Source organism: Panthera pardus, unplaced genomic scaffold (assembly GCF_024362965.1).
Source record: "Panthera pardus isolate Hobbes unplaced genomic scaffold, ASM2436296v1 HiC_scaffold_21, whole genome shotgun sequence".
Classification (NCBI taxonomy): Eukaryota; Metazoa; Chordata; class Mammalia; order Carnivora; family Felidae; genus Panthera; species Panthera pardus.
Genome location: NW_026526777.1, coordinates 60,064,397 through 60,079,273, shown reverse-complemented (window position 1 = coordinate 60,079,273; position 14,877 = coordinate 60,064,397). Strand labels below are relative to the sequence as shown.

The window sequence follows — 14,877 nt, the reverse complement described above, 5'->3', positions numbered from 1 at the left end:
CATGTTCCCCTTTACCTATTCACCATTCTATGAAATCTACATTTTTATATCTCATTTCTCCAGATACAGTCTATATTTTCCCTATTCCATGATTTTTCCTTAGTAGCGTTGCCAGATTTACTGAATATAAGCACATGATGCAGAAATTGAAACTCAGAAAAGTGGCGATGACTTTTATGGGCCACTATGAAATACTTGCTTATTTACATGTAATATGTGTAGGCAATAGTTGGGATATACATCTACTAAAATAATTATTCATCACTGCTTGATAATGAAATTTAACTATCTAGCACTTTATTCCCCAACTCAAATCTATGAGGAACATAGTACTTTCTTGTCCAGGCTCATACAAAAATTATCAAGAGTGTCGCCGGATGAAGAAAAAACATTATTTATTTGTTCACCAGGAGTATGCCTTCAGTATGTGATAGCCATTTACAGAAAGCAGACATGAATTAGAGGAGGCCAGACATATATACCATAAGCTGGTAGAATAAAATATTAATATTTTTCCATATCATTTTATTGAATATATTTTACTATATCTTTTTAGGACATGGCTTGTGATATATGTCGTATATCTTTAAATGATTCAAATATACACTTCTTAAATAATTACACCTTTATGTTAGTGGCCAACATGCTAATGTTTTAGTGAGACTCGACTGTGATCCCCCAGATTTGTATATAATTGTGCCTTTAAGCAAATATCATCCTTGTCCTTAGGGTGAGAGCAGACCCCAAGTGTTCAGTGGGTACAGATATGTTTGTAGCAACTATTGTACTATTGTAGTTTTTTGTTTGTTTCTTTTTTTATGATATTGAAGGTAAATTTTCTTTAGATAAGAAAATGTAATAAAATTTTGGAAAAATAGTCACAGACATTTAATCAAATGCACAATCACTTCATAAAAAACACATATCAGGTGATTAAGAGCAATGTTTTACTTCAGCAAAGACATTCTGAGTTCCAGTCAAGAGCACTTACTCTAAAAATTTCTTCATTGAAGACAAAACGTAGCACTCTTTCCTTTCAAGAGAAGAACAAATAGAATAAGTACTACAGCTAAATATTTCAAGCCTTGGATCACATTAATTGCGTAAAATAATTATGACTGCATACAGGGCAAATAACATGAGAAAATAATTGCAAAACTGTTCATTGGCATTTTATAAAGATTTTGATATTGGAAATGTTCTGATGAGGCATGAACATAAGCATTTTTATGGGACCATTTTTGAAATTGTTTATTTATTTTGAGGGGGTGGGATCTTCAGAGAGAGAGGTACAGAGAAAATACTAAGTAGCTTCTGAGCTGTCAGTGCAGAGGTTGACACAGGGATCAATTTTATGACAATGAGACCATGAATTGAGCTGAAGTCAATAGTCAAACCCTTAACCGATTCAGACACCCAGGCTCCCCTATTGAAGAATTTTTAATGGAATGAGAGTATATCCTTTTATTAAATAAAATTCCCAGAATAGATATCCATATAAGCATTTTGACACAAATTTGTGGATGTCATAAATTGGAAAATTGTGTGTTGTCTTCTTGTCCTCTTGAAAATTTAGAGCTGGCAATCAGCAATTTCTTACTGATATAAAAAGAAATTATAGAAGGAATCATTGTGAATGAAAAAAAAGTAATGATCCATGTTCATGTTGAATAAATTTTGTTAATATGATTTGTAATAAAAGAATATTTCTACCCCCTGGGATGCTTATATCCAAATCCTCATATCCCTGATATAAATACATTAGGTTGTGTGACAATGAGAATTAATGTCGTAGATAGAAGGATGATTAATAAGTATGTGATTTTAAGTTGAGATTATGCTGAGTTATCAGAATAAGCCAAATGTAGTCACAATGGTATCTAAATGTGGAAGTACGAAGAAGAGAAATTGTGAAAGTTTCATGGTATGTGAAGGAAAACTCACCTGGGCATTACATTTTTGCAATTATTTGTTTGGTAATTCTTTCCCTGTTAGTATAAAATGTATATCACTTCAACTATACAAACACCTATGCATACTTTATATAGATATTGGCATTCTTAATGCTAGATATGAGACAGTATAAGGCAGAACAGGAAAGCAAACTTTCTAAAAAAGAGTATAGGGAATGGTACATTATCCTGGCATGAAGAGTATAGGGAATGTGTACATTATCCTTGCATGAATATCTATATGAGATATCTCTCTCTCTTTCCTATATTTCCTTCTTTCTCCCTATTTAGATAATACATATATTATAGATGACAGATAGATACATAGATAGATAGATAGAAAGATAGATACTAGATAGATATGAATGTGTATAATATATGCCTACACTTAGAATTGGTATACAAAAACTTTTGATATTGTATTTCTAAGACTTTTATGACATAGGTTTAATGATTAATTGGGTGAAATAAAAATTGTGTTGTGTTGATGGTTTTGATCACAAAGTGAATGGCATTGATGATGTAAGGTCTAATTCTTTAAGATACAAAAAAGTATATATTTTCTTGGCCACTGTGATGATGACATCTTCCATTTATATCACTATTAAGATAGGACGATTTTTACAAGTTGGTATTGTAATTTTTGTCACCACCTTCTTCCTTCTCTTCCATATCTTCACACTGCTTCTGGATTACAGGCCTAAATCTTCTGACATGATCATCTGTCTCTGGGCCCTTGTCCACATAATGAAACTCTTCACTGAACTGTTTCTGTTGTCTACAGACCTGTTTGAAGTTCTGAAGTTTCTGCATGATTTCAAAAGTAAGGCTTTATTCTTCATGATCACAGTGTCACAAAGAATCTCCGTGAGCAACACCTGCCTCCTTACCATCCCCCAGGCCATCATCATCAGCCCCAGCACCTTCTGGTTGGCCAGGTTTAAACATAAGTGCACAAAGTACATCTTCTGTGCTTTTATCATCTTATGGTTTCTTAGTTTGTCTCTAAATAGTAACTGCCTCTTGTATACTGCTGCTTCTAATGTGACCCAGAGCAATCTACTGCATGTCAGTAAATACTGCTCATTTTCTCACATAAACGCCATCATCAGGAAAGAGTTTTTCACTTTTTTTTTATTATCCAGAGATGTTTCCTTTATAGGAGTCATGCTGCTCTCAAGTGCATACATGATCATTCTCTTGTCCAGGCCTCAGAGGCAGTGTCAGAACCTTCACAGCACCAGCCTGTCCTCAAGAGTCTCCTCATAGACAAGGGATACCAAGACCATCCTGTTGTTGGTTAGTTGCTGTGTCATTTACTGGGTGGATGTGTCATCATCTCCTCCTCAAGTCTGTTATGGACATATGACCCTGTCATCCTGGATTTCCAGAAGCTTGTGCCTAATGGATATGCCGCTGTCAGGAATTGGTAATAACAGGTTCTGATAAAAAAGTAAAAAATGTGTTTCAAAAGTTTTGGAAAATTATGGGGTGCCTGGGTGGCTCAGCCAGTTAAGCGTATGACTTCAGCTCAGGTCATGATCTCGTGGTCCGTGAATTCGAGCCCCGCGTCGGGCTCTGTGCTGACCGTCCAGAGCCTGGAGTGTGTTTCGGATTCTCTGTCTCCCTCTCTCTCTGACCCTCTCCCATTCATGCTCTGTTTCTCTCTGTCTCAAAAATAAATAAACGTTAAAAAAAAGTGTTGGAAAATTATAATCAAGTTGTAACTGTTTATTCATGAAATAGTTATTGAAAAAATGATTGTTTTTATTTTCTTCAAATGATAGAGTATTTATATGACATTTAAAATTTAATTTTAATTTAAATGTAATTTAAAGGTATATTTTACTTTTTCTAAATATTTTTGAAACCTGTGATGGCAAGGACAGTCCAGTTGCTAGTTTAGTATCAAGAAAGATTCGATATTCCCATGTGTTTACAAGTTTCTTTATCTTTCATTTGATTTCTCAAACTCCCTTAAGGAAAATTTTCTCTTTATACAGGAAAATTGTACCCTAAGCACTACTATTATACTTTAGTTCAATGTTAGTGTTCCCTATTGATAATGCAATATTCTTAAATTCAATTACACTCCTTACTTCAAGACATTTAGCTACACAACTAATTTTAATTGGGCAACAGTTTCTCTCTGCACTTTCTACTTATTTCTCTGTGTTTTCTGAGTTCTGGCTTCTGTTAAGGCGGCAGAGATTGTACTCTCACCTCTGTAGTTTTTTCTATTTTATTTCTCTCATTTTATTACACGGCGTTTCTGTTTTATAACATCATGCCTAGGTTTAAAATTAGAAATTTATTTATTTTTACTTTTTAACTTAATTTCATTTTTGAGTGAGAGAGAACACGGGGCGGGGTGGGGCGGGCAGAGAGTGGGGAGAGAGCCTCCCAAGCAGGCTCCATATTGTCAACGCAGATCATGATGCAGGGCTGGAACCCTTGAATTGTGAGATTCTGATCTGAGTTGAAATCAAGAGTCAGACACTTAACCAACTGAGCCATCCAGGCGCCCCTGAAATTAGAACTGTATTAATCATCATTTCTTTAATTTTACTTGATTATTTTGTATACTCTAGTGAAACTATTAAATGTTTGTTAATTCTTCCCATTCTGATTTTCATTTATCTGTTGTGACAATTGTATTCTCTCTCTTTTTTTTTATTTTTTTTACTGTTTATTTATTATTGAGAGCGAGGGAGAGAGAGTGAGCACAAGCAGGGGAGGGGCAAGAGAGAAAAAGAGACAGAGACAGAGAATCTGAAGCAGGCTTTGCACTGTCAGCACAAAGCCTGACGTGGGGCTCGAACCTATGAGCCCGAGATAATGACCTGAGCTGAAGTTAGATGTTCAACCAACTGAGCCACCCAGGCGCCCCAACAATTGTATTCTCTATAAATGATCTTACTTTAATGTCCTTGGCTGCAATATTTTTGCTCAATATTCTAGTTTATTATTTTTTAAATCACCTCAGACTAATGTAATATTTAACAAAAATATTGTGTACTAAATTGTGTCATTTTATTTTTCAAGATGTAATTATATTAGGCTCCTTTTTAATATATTTGACTATTGTATAGTTTCTTACTCTTTCCACATTACTTTGATTTCCTATTTTTCCTGCCTTTACTTAACTGTTTTAAACATACTGTCAATATCTTTATTGTGTGACATGTAATTTCTTCTCCCTTTTACTCAATACCTTATTCAATGGTGTCTTTCACCCTTTCTAATTCCCTTATAAAATTTGGGACATATCAAAGTGGGTATCCAGTCACTTTGTTTCCTTTTTGTACCAATCATCCTGAGGGCAAGTTGGAGTACCAAACAGGTTTGAACTCCTTATGGTCAGCCAGGATCTGGATGAGGAGTTGTCTTTTTATTTTGATTAATACTTTTGACGTATAGATGACTTTGTCTATAGACGGACACATGAAAAGATGCTCAACACCACTTATAACCAAGGGAATATGAATAAAACCAAAAGAATTCCCATGTCACAGTTGTCAGAATGACTAAAATCAACAACACAAGAAACATCATATGTTGGTGAGGATATGAAGGATGAGGAACCGTTTTTGCCCTATTGGTGGGAATAGAAATTGGTGTAGCACATTTGAAAATAGTACAGAGGTCTCTCAAAAAGTAAATATATAAAACTGCCCTATACCCAGCAATTGATTTACCCAAAGGGTAAACAGATGCTGATACAAAGGGGTGCATTAACCTCAATATTTATAAGTACCACAATGTTAATAACAAAGTCATCTACAAATACCTGAATTATGAAATCAGCCAAGATATCCATTGAATGATTATAAACATACACACAAAAATTCCCCCTCACACACACACACTGGAATATTACTCAGACATAAAGTCAACAAAATCTTGCCACTTGTAAGCCATAGATGGAGCAAGAGTTTATTATGCTTAACAAAGTAACTCATAGAAAGACATATACCACATGATTTCACTCATATGGGGAATTTAAGAAACAAACCAAATGAACAAAGAAAGAAAAAGAGAGAGGGGAACCAAGAAATAGGTTCTTACCTACAAGAGCACTCACAGATAGTTATCAGAGGGGAGGTGGGGAGGATGGGTTAAATGGATGATGGGGATCAAGGAGTGCACTTGTCATTAGCTGTAGGTTATATATGTAGTTATGAAATCATCATATTTACACCTGAAATTATAGTACACTGTAAGTTAATTAACTGGAATTAAAATAAAATATTAAAATAAGTTACATGGTGATTAATGAAACAATTTTAGCTGTAGTGGACAATTTCGGCCACAAGCACAGAATGCTGTTAAGGTAACTTCCCTTTAATGTCACTGAAGTATGTAACAGAATTCACTTTGCAGTGAACTGTCAAAAAAGGTCCTTGCTATGTTCTTTGAAACAGTTATGGGTTTTAAAAAGATATGTATCAATGACCAATCTTGCTATTGATCAATTGATAAAGCAATATATTTTAATTCTACTAGTAAAACATCAACACATACAGTAACACTAGTAACACACCAACACATACATGACACATAAACATGAAAAAGAAAACACAAAACCATAAAAAAGCAAATAAATTTAGCATGTTATAAAATGGAGTGTTCCTTGAATAAAGCTTAACACTAACTTATATAGGTTTTGTAGGATTTCATGTCTACCCACCATAGACAGACACATTATAGAACTGTCATGATTCTGTTAGGTTTTGATGACCTTCAGAAAGGGGTTCTTCTGTGCCTTCCGTGCCACCAGTGGTTCCTTATGTATCTGGTCAACATCAAATTCCCTACTTAGAACATGTCAGACAAAACTGAATTATAAATACAAAATGCCTAGTACCCACCAGCGTTCTGGAGCCAATTGTTCACAATGGACCATTGGTAACATTACAATACTCAACAATGTGGCTATTTCATTTCAATTTGCAACCATTCAAATAAAAGGGATTTACAAACACTTCAAAAATTTTGTCGTAAGGATTCCAATGCCTACATATCCATATAATTCAAATAACAGTTTCATGTAAAAGAGATGTCAGTTTCTTTGCATATAATCCTATGTTGTTGTCAATGCTAGGCACCCATGGATCGTCATTTAAGTAAACGATGATGAGGTTTTCCACCCGGGTCACCTGATTTATTAGTACAACCCTTCCCTTATTTAAACCTAGCCCAAGAAATCGTGGTTTATTTGTTTTTGCTTATTTGTTTGTGTTTGTTTCGTTTTCGTTTTCATATTTAGCAAATATGTTATAATGATATTTCTGTTTCCAAAACAGACTGAAGAATAGATCTTTTAAATTCAATCTATTTGGATTTTAATCCAGCTTTCTTTGATTTTGAATCCTATTAATACTGTTTCTCAACAGTCTTGCCAACACTTATTTCTTGTCTTTTGTGGTGAAAGCCATTGTGACAGGTGGGAGGTAATAGCTCTTTGTGGGGCAGATTGTTATTTTCCTGATAATTAGTGTTTCAGCACTTTCCATGTTTTCATTGGATGGATTATTGTTTTGCTATTGAGTTGTGTAAGTTGTTTTATTTTTATATTTTATATACTAGTCCCTTTTTCAGATTATTATTTGAAAGTATTTTCTCTCTTTCAATAGGTTTCTTTTCATTTTAATTGATGGTTTATTTTGGTGTGCAGAACTTTGTAGTTAGATGTAGTACCACTTGATTATTTTTACATTTATTTCCTTTACTTTTGGTGTCAAATCCTGACCCCCCCAAAAAATTCATCACAAAGACTGATGTCAAGATGCTTTTCACCTATGTTTTATTGTGGCAGTTTTATGGTTTCAAGTCTTATGTTTCACTCCTTAACACATATTAAAGTGACTTTTTCATGTGGTTGAAGAAAGGGTCACAGGTTAATTTTTTTCATGTGCCTGTTTGTTCTTCCAGCACCATTAATTGAAGAGACTGTCCTTTCCTCATCGTGTGTCCTTGGCTCCTTTGTTGTAAATTCATTAACTATATGTACATGGGTTCATTTCTATTTTCTCCATCCTCCTCCATTGATCCATGGACTTATTTTTATGCCAGTACCATGATGTTTTGTGTACTATTTCTTTGTAATTGGAGTTTATTTTTTATTATTTTGATACGAGTTATTTTATGAGTAGAAAATGGATTTTAGTAAGTGGCACAGCTGCAGGTTGCCTCCTTAGCGATGCCCATGCTAGCTCACAAATGGGAGTTAGGCTCAGAGAAGGAGAGTCATTCCTCTGTGCAGATAAAGTAACTTCTAACTGCAGCCACTTTCCCCACATCTTAAATCGTGGTCATGTGAGTATTATGCTGTGTATAAAAACACAGTTGAACATGAATATAGCTTACAATGGTTGTGTGATTCAGGATGTGTGGCCAATAGTGTTTTTCTAATAAGTGTACATTCAAAAGTTTGAGATAACTCAATTAAAGCACAGAGGAATCTGTTGTCTGGAGCGATGATGGGGCACATTTGAGGTGTGTTAAGTCACAAAGAAAAGGGGTGGGAGAGATTTAAAGCAGCATCTAGCTGTGAGGTGAGGTGGCTGTTAGTCATGATTGTTTGAAAAGACTGGCCCTGTTGACGTCTTGGCGAATGGTGACCACCAGGGCCCTAATGCATAAAACTCTTTAGTATCTACGTGTTGTCCTGAGATAAGGCCAAAAAGTTGACTGTGGTCTTCCAGTCTCTGTATGTTCCCCTCTCTCTTCCAGATGCATTCTCTTTTCCTCTAGCCAAAGAGACTTTTTCTCTTTGGTCTTCCAAGTACCCTTCCCCAACCATGCATCACTTCTTCTGTGGACCTGTCCCTGTTCCACTTTATAGCATGTACCAGTAAATCATGCTCCATGAAGTCAAAGACCAGCTGTGCTCCTCTCGCCCCTCTTGTGTCTATATTGCTAATACAGTGGTAGGAGATAGCAAGTGCTTGATGAGTGTATGAAAAACAAGGAAGGAGTCAGTGGTGTGGCAGGTCCAGTTTCTGGTGCTAGCAAGAAAGAGAAAATCATCCCTGTCTTCAAGGAGCTCCTGAAAGTGCAGTAGAAGAAACAAGTAGCTGGCAGGCAGTTGCCGTGCTGTGGTCTCCATGCTCTGGCAGAAGAAAACCCAGGGCACTCTGAGAACACACGTGGACCTGGTTGTCAAAGAAACCTTCCCAGAGAAGAGGAAACTCAAAAGGACATTTGGACACAACCAGGGGAAAGGGAAGGGAGAGGTGTTACCTATAGGCTCCCTCTGCTGGTGGGTAATCACCCACCCTGTCTTCTCTCAAGATTCAGCTGCATGGCCACATTCTCATTTCCTGTCTCTCTCCCTGTGGTCTGTTTGGGCCTCTATTCTACTCCCTCCAGTGTGTCACGGAAGATGCTTGCCACCTTTTCATTTACATTAGGATACTGCCCATTGTGGCCTCTGGTTTTGTCCTTGTAGTTGCTTGGCAAATGACTGTTGGTGGTATAACTTTCTTGTGATCATGTATTCCTATTGTGGGACGGAACCTTGTAGACCATCTCTTCATTGTATGGATGGACAAACTGAAGCTAGGAGGAAAAATTACTTGCTAAAATACAAACCCTTGGCTGGCCCAAATGAAGACCAGCACTTATTTTTCCTGACTGTTGAGGCAAAGACTCCATCCTAGGCATACTTCCTTTTTTTTTCCATGTCTTCTTTTTCTTTTCCTTTTCTTTTTAAATTCAGGTTAGTTAAGATACAGTATATTCTTGGTTTTGGGACTAGAAGCTAGTGATTCATCTCTTATATATGACACCCAATGCTCATTCTGTAAAGTGCCCTTCTTAATGCCCATCACCCATTTAACTCCTCCAACCACTCCCTCCCCTTCCAGCAACCCTCAGTTTTGTTCTCTGTATTTAAGATCTCTTATGGTTTGCTCCATCTCTGTTTTTATGTTATTTTTTCTTCTTTTCCCTTTTTCATCTGTTGTGTTTCTTAAATTCCACATATGATTGAAATCATATGACATATGTCTTTCTCTGACTAATTTCACTGAGCATAATACACTCTAGTTCCATACATGTCATTGACAATGGCAAGATTTAATTCTTTTTTTATGGCTGAATAGTATTCCATTGTATACACACCACATCCTCATTTTTAAATTTTTTTAATGTTTATGTAGTTTTCAGAGATACAGAGACAGAATGCGAGTGGGGGAGGGGAAGACAGAGAGGGAGACACAGAATTCGAAGCAGGATCCAGGCTGAAAGCTATCAGCACAGAGCCTGACATGGGGCTCGATCTCACAAGCTGCGAGATCATGATCTGAGCCGAAGTTGGACACTCAACTGACTGAGCCACCCAGGCACCCCTACACTACATCTTCTTTATCCATTCATCAGTTGATGGACATTTGGGCTCTTTCCATAGATTATCTATTATTGATAGTGTTGCTATAAATATTAGAATGTATGTGCTTGAGGACTTGTAACTTGAGACTTTAATCTGCTACCATCTGCCCTATACAAATAATACACAACACAATAATAAATCCATTCCCGTTTTTGAGCACTCTTCCATTCTTGTCCTATGTTTTACTTGACATTTGCTACACAATCAACAGTATATTGCTTTTATAGTCACTTAAACTTTCCAGTATCTTGTAGAGGCAAATTTTAAATGAGATGATGAAAGCCTGACATATTTCCAATTACTGTTTCTACCCAACTTATTCTTTCCTAAATACAAGTGCTCATCTTGTACCATTGTCTGTTGGCCTAAAGAATTCCCATTCACTTTTATTGTAGCGTGAGTCTATTCTCAGACACTCTCAGTGTTGATATGCCTGAAATTGATTTATTTGTCTTTATTTATTAAAGAAAATTCTGCTAGGCGTGGAATTCTGTGTTGGCAGGGTCATTTTTATTCTTTAAGATTTTGAAGATGTCATTCAATATTATTAGTTTGCATTTTCTTCTAAAAAAGTTTTCGCAGTTCATTTACCCCTTTTTCCCATGTGTATCATGTGTGTTTTCTGCCTGTTTTCAGATTTTCCCTTTCTCACTGATTGCCACAATCTCATTATTTCAGTCCACTGTTTGCTTTTGTGTGTGTGTCTTTTGCTTGGGGTTCACATAACCACTGATGTGTGTCCTTTGATGGGGTTTCATGACCCATGTATTGATTCACATTGGTGTGTTATAGTGAATGGTGATTCTGAGTGACACGTTTGGCTTTGTTCCAGTTGACTCTTTCAACATCACCATGAATGTACTATAAATATATCCAAAATATTAATTTTCACCATGAAGAAATGTTAACATGTTTTCCTTTAAAACATGGTGTCCAAGCAATGATGTCAGGAGGGCTAATGAGAAAGCCATCTGTTATTGGCTAGCTGAGCTGCCAGGTGATTGGCTGCATGATCAAGGCCAACCTAAGAGAATCCTGGTGATTGGCCAGATATGGTTTCGATGTCACAAGAGAGCAATATGATGAACCAGCGCTTTAATAAAGGCAGGCAACAGCTCAGGCCATACTGAGGAAAGAGATGGCAAGGCCACCACAGCTCTTCCTGCTGTTCCTCAAATTATCTGTCCTGTTCCCTGCCCCTGATGATGGCAAGATGTGTGCTTACTCCCCAATGTGAGGCCTCTTGCTGACACTCTGCATTCCACATGCATGTTTGTTCTTACCTTTACACCCTTATGTAGTTCTGAGGGTCTGTGTAACCACACCTCATGTTTCCAGGACCTATTTCCCACTGTAAGTTTGGCTGGGCCACTCACCTATGCATTCCAACTTGGCAAGTGGGTCGGGGCACTAGTAAAGAGAGTACAGTGGATTTTCAGCCAGGTGGGAGAGCCCCTCCCAAACTTCTGTGATCAAAACAAGGGTCAGCACAGGAAAGCCAAGGCCATGTCCTGAGAGAACCCAGAACACCTTACTCCCCTTGGAGTCCTGCAACTCAGCACAGGGCATATAAATGCTTGGCACATCAGGCTGACCCAGATGTTCACAATGTGGACAATGCTCACAGACACCTGGAAAAGAGGAGATTTTTTTGACACAAGAAAGTACTGGGAGGAGTCACCACAACACTGGACACAGTGGAGGTCTTTGTAACACAGAACAATGAGCTGTCTTATCCAGCTCAGTGGTGGGAAAACAAATTCCCAAGACACTTGGGTGACCAGAAGCCATTAGAGCACTACCATTCCAACCCAGAATATCACAGTACAATCGAATCCCCAGAATACCGGGTTTGTTGGGAGCCACTCTACCATGAGTCCTGCATACCAGCTCAGTATTGGGCAAAAGAATCGCCTGGAAACAAAGCTGACTAGAGGCCCTTGAACTATGGGACCTTCGACCAGGATAGAGGACAATCGAGTCCCCAGGACACTAGATTTGCAAGGTGCTTTCAGAAAACAAGCATTCCAATTGAGAAGAGGAGACATCAATCAAGTCTCCAGAATACTGTTCTTGCCAAGACCCATCAAACCATGATTCCTCCAACCCAGCTATATACTAGGCTAAGGAGTCATTTGGACACTGAGCTCACCGCAAGTCAATGTACCTGTAGCCCAAAAAGCCATGTCTGCATTAGGCTATGTTTTCACCTGGTCAGTGAGCTCACCATGTGCCCTTGGGCCTGGAGTCCTCCAAAAGAGCAGAGCGCTGGACAATCAAGCCTCCAGAATACCAGGTTTCCTATGAGCCTTCAGACTATGAACCAGTCAATTCAGCTCTACATGAAGCCAAGATGTGACCTGGACAGTGGACTCACTATTTTCCCTTGGACCTGGAGGACTCCAAAGCAGCTCAGTACTAGGCCAAGGAGTGTCTTAGAGAGTGGGGTCACCACATGCCCTTGGATATGGAGCCCCACAATAGAGCACAGCACTGGGAAATAAATTCTCCAGAACCCCAGGCTTTCCAAGAGCCATCAGACCAAGATTCCTACAACCCAGCTCTGAACTAGGCCAAGGTGTCACCTGGACAACATGCTCAACACATGCCCTGGAACATGCAGCCTGAAAACCTACTTCTGCACTATTCCATGAAGTCATCTGGTCGGTGAGATCACCGTGTACCCTTGGACATGGAGACTTCCAAACAGACTGCCAGGGCGATCAAGTCGTCAAAACACTGGGCTTACCAGGAGACTTCAGACCATCAGGCATTCAACCCAGCTCTGTACTAGGCCAAGAAGTGACGTGGACATTGGGATCACCACCTGCCTGTGGAGTTGGAGGCCTCCAAATGGCTCAGGACTAGGCCAAGGAGTGTCCCGTTCAGTTGGCTTATCACGTGCCCTTGGATCTAGAGCACTCCAACAGAGCAAAGCACAAGGCAATCAAATCTCGAGAACACTGGGTTTGCCAATTACTTCGACTACATGCCATCCAAACCAGTTCTTCCCTAGGCCAAGGACATGGGGCTGTACAAGAGAACAACACGACTCTAATAAAGCAGGGCTCAGGGCAACTGAACACAGAGCTTGCCAATTGACTTTAGTCTATGAAACCTCCAAGCCCAGCTCAGCACTGCACCCACATGTCCACTGGACCTTTGGCCAAATGGGAGCCTTAAAACCATAAGCCCTCCATCTCTGCTTAGCACTGGGCAAAAAAAGTCACTGGAACACTGGTCTGACCCAATCATGTCTCTCTAGGAGCCCTCCAACCAGCACAAAAGTGAGCAATTGAGTTATCAGGACATCAGTTTCACTGGTAGCCCTGTGATCCCAAGCCCTCTATTCTAGCTTGACACTGGACCAATGGTTACCCTGGACACTGAGCTAACTGGGACTTTCAACCAAAATCTCCACATCTCAGCAAAGCACAGGAAAACTGAGTCCCTTTGCACCCAGGACTGACTTCAAACATAAGTCCTTGTGGTCTGTAACCTGTGAAGCCTTCCTCTTTTGGGAGTCCCCCTCTTCAAAAGAAACAAACACTATGCAATAAAAGAAGAGACAGACCATTTGTTTGAACTTTGTACTGAAACTCATGGCAGAACATGAGCAGGGGAGCTGGGAGGAAGTTGTAGAGGAAACCTAGGCCCTTAACACAGAGTAGTCATTGAATGAAACCCTCCAGATAAAGGAATGGTGTTCCCACCTGGAGAGATGGGGCCTTAGAAGAACAGGCCAAGTAGTGAGGAGGGAGACAGGCTCAGCTCCATTATGTACAGAGATTCTTTGTGCACATGAAGGACTTGCTGGATGCTTTTTACTTCCAAGAATGTCCAAGGAGTGCTGTCCCCCGTCCACACAAGATGACATAAAAGGAGAGCATGGAAAAGTGTAGTCATCTCCAGGAGTGGGGTCATGTCATAAGTTTATAATTTACATGAGTTTTAAATGAATAACTGAGAATGATATTATAAGAATAATGATGAGGAACAATCCCTGGGTGATTGTGATGTGCAGATTGGCTCAGCCAACACTGCTTTATGGCACATAACATCGTCCTAATGGTGGACATTTTCTACACAGCTCTGAGAAAGTGTAAGTGAACTACAGGGAGATGACCTTGATCACAACATTCCTGTCCCCATGAGCACATTCACACACAGTGACTTCTCAAACCCAAGGTCAGTTGATCAAGTCAGCTCTATTCTGATAGAAAGGATAAGAGAAGCAGTATGTCTGTACTCAGGTATTTCTGTAGAAAGCATTTCTGTCCTGAGACGTCCCAGACAGGTTGTTGCTAAGCTTGAGTTTGGACCCTGATGCTATGGCTTCAAACTCAGGCCGTGGCAGCAGGTGTTTCTACACTTAGGTTTCTTTTCTGATGTAGACCTTTGAAGAACAAATATCACACGAATACCAGATAACCAGACAGGAGGGAAGACAGGGGCATTGGATAATTCCCTGTCTCTGCTTGAGGAGGTGCAGTAAGCAGAGAGTGGCGTGAGGGGCCATGATGGTGGGTT

At 38.9% G+C, this 14,877-nt stretch overlaps 1 pseudogene; it reads left to right on the top strand.

The window, feature by feature from the left end:
- The first annotated feature begins 2,531 nt into the window (after window positions 1–2,531).
- Window positions 2,532–3,420, top strand: LOC109261284 (putative vomeronasal receptor-like protein 4; annotated as a pseudogene).
- Window positions 3,421–14,877: the final 11,457 nt, after the last annotated feature.